The 2,378-nt window shown below is 39.4% G+C and overlaps 1 non-coding gene across 1 annotated transcript; it reads left to right on the top strand.

Moving 5' to 3' along the window:
• The first annotated feature begins 1,808 nt into the window (after positions 1–1,808).
• On the top strand, positions 1,809–1,891 carry TRNAS-GCU. The gene has a single exon. It is a non-coding gene; the product is annotated as a tRNA-Ser (tRNA).
• Positions 1,892–2,378: the final 487 nt, after the last annotated feature.

The following is a 2,378-nucleotide window of genomic DNA, read 5'->3' as shown; positions in this document are numbered from 1 at the left end:
TATAAAACTAATTGATGTCCTAGATCGAATACAACTAACATACACACCGGGTCGGCACCCCTCTATGATAGTAGAGATCCCGATCATCTCCCCACCTTGACTAGTACCTAAACTAGAAAAGGAGAAAGGTGTAAGTATAAAAATATACTTAGTAACCAACCTACTTGTAGGTGTCATCGCTTTCTTCTTCTACTAGGTTTCCACGATTTCCTTTGGTCCATAGGAAGTTCAGACTTACCCTTTACTGTACAATAAGCTACTGCGTAGGTCTCGAAGTTCTAATCGATTCCTCATTAAATATCTATCTTTGTTGTTCGTAGTGCCTCTTCAAGATTTGTTCCAAAAACAAAAAAGTTGCTTTGGCGGAGTGGTTAAGACGTGTGCCTGCTAAGTACATGGGGTTTCCTCGCGAGAGTTTGAATCTCACAGACGATGAAAAGTTCAATTCTTTTTGTACTAGCCAAAGGCCACCGCTAAAAGATATTGTCCGCTTTCGATATTGTCCTCTTCGACCCATTACCTCACGAGGTATTCAGGCCTCCATTATAAGGAATGCTTCGTTCCTCACTCCAACCCATGTTGGATGTGTCATGACCCAATTTTAATTTGAGAGGTTTCGAGAAATCGAACTTGCGACGAAAAGATAAATTTTGCACACTTTAAAAGACATACAACACCTATCATAAATTTAAAGTTCTTTACAAACGGAAAAAGGGCATGAGATACAAAAAGAATTCAAAATCAACCTAAAAAATTAAACAACTAATTGATGTCACAGGTCGAATACATCTAACATACACAACGTGTCGACACCATTTTGTGATAGTAGAGCTCCAGATCATCACCCCACCTTGACCAGTAACTGAACAAGGAAAGGAGATAGGTGTAAGTATAAAAATCTACTTAGTAACCAACCTACTTGTAGGCTGCCATCGCTTCATTCTTCTACTGGGTTTCCACGACTTTCCTTTGGTCTATAAGAAGTTCAGGCTTACCCTTTACTGTACTCTAACAATTATGTAGGTCTCGAAGTTCTAACTGATTTCTCATTAAACATCTACCTTTGTTGTCTGTAGTGCCTCTTCGAGATTTGTTCCTAAAACAAAGAAGTCGCTTTGGCTGAGTGCTTAAGGCGTGTGCCTGTTAAGTACATGGGGTTTCCCTGTGAGAGGTCGAATCTCTCAGGCGAAGTAAAATTCATATTTTTTTTTGTACTAGACAAAGGCCACCGCTAAAAGATTTTGTCATCGTTGGCAGTTACCTCACGAGGTATTTAGGTCCTTATTATAAGGAATGCTTCGTTCCCCTCTCCAACCCATGTTGGATGTGTCATGACCCAATTTTAAATTTAGAGGTTTCGAGATATCGAACTGCGACAACAAGATAAATTTTGCACACTTTAAAAGACATACAACACCTTCGTCATAAATTTCAAGGTCTTTACAAATGGAAAAAGGGCATGGGATACAAAAAGAATTAAAAATCAACCTAACATACACACTGTGTCGATACCGTTTTGTGATAGTAGAGCTCCAGAGCATCACCCCACCTTGACCACTAACTGAACAAGGAAAGGAGAAAGATATAAGTATAAAAATCTACGTAGTAACCAATCTACTTGTAGGCTGTCATCGCTTCATTCTTCTACTGGGTTTCCACGACTTTCCTATGGTCTATAAGATGTTCGGGCTTACCCTTTACTGTGCTCTAGCAATTGTGTAGGTCTCGAAGTTCTAACTGATTCCTCATTAAACAACTACCTTTGTTGTTCGTAAAGCCTCTTCGAGATTTGTTCCTAAATAAAAAAAGTCACTTTGGCCGAGTGGTTAAGGCGTGTGCCTGCTAAGTACATGGGGTTTCCCCGCTAAGAGTTCGAATCTCTCAGGCGACGTAAAGATCATATTTCTTTTAGTACTGGCCAAAGGCCACCGCTAAAAGATATTGTCCTCGGTTGCCCGTTACGTCACGAGGTATTCAGGCCCTTATTATAAGGAATGCTTCGTCATGACCCAATTTTAATTTTAGAGGTTTCGAGATATCGAACTGCAACAAAAAGATAAATGTTGCACACTTTAAAAGACATACAACACCTTCGTCATAAATTTCAAGTCCTTTACAAAACGGAAAAAGGGCATGAGATATAAAAAGTATTCAAAATCAACCTAAAAAATAAATTTCAAGTTCTTTACAAACCGATAAAGGGCATGGGATACAAAAAGAATTCAAAATCAACCTACAAAATGAAACGACAAGTTGATGTCCCAGGTCGAATACATCAAACATACACACTGTGTCGAAACCGTTTTGTGATAGTAGAGCTCTAGTGAATCACCCCACCTTGCCCAGTAACTGAACACGGAAAGGAGAAAGGTGTGAGT

The sequence above is a fragment of the Cucurbita moschata genome, unplaced genomic scaffold (genome assembly GCF_002738365.1).
Source record: "Cucurbita moschata cultivar Rifu unplaced genomic scaffold, Cmos_1.0 Cmo_Scf00073, whole genome shotgun sequence".
In the NCBI taxonomy this organism is placed as follows: Eukaryota; Viridiplantae; Streptophyta; class Magnoliopsida; order Cucurbitales; family Cucurbitaceae; genus Cucurbita; species Cucurbita moschata.
This window is presented reverse-complemented; position numbering and strand designations above follow the sequence as displayed.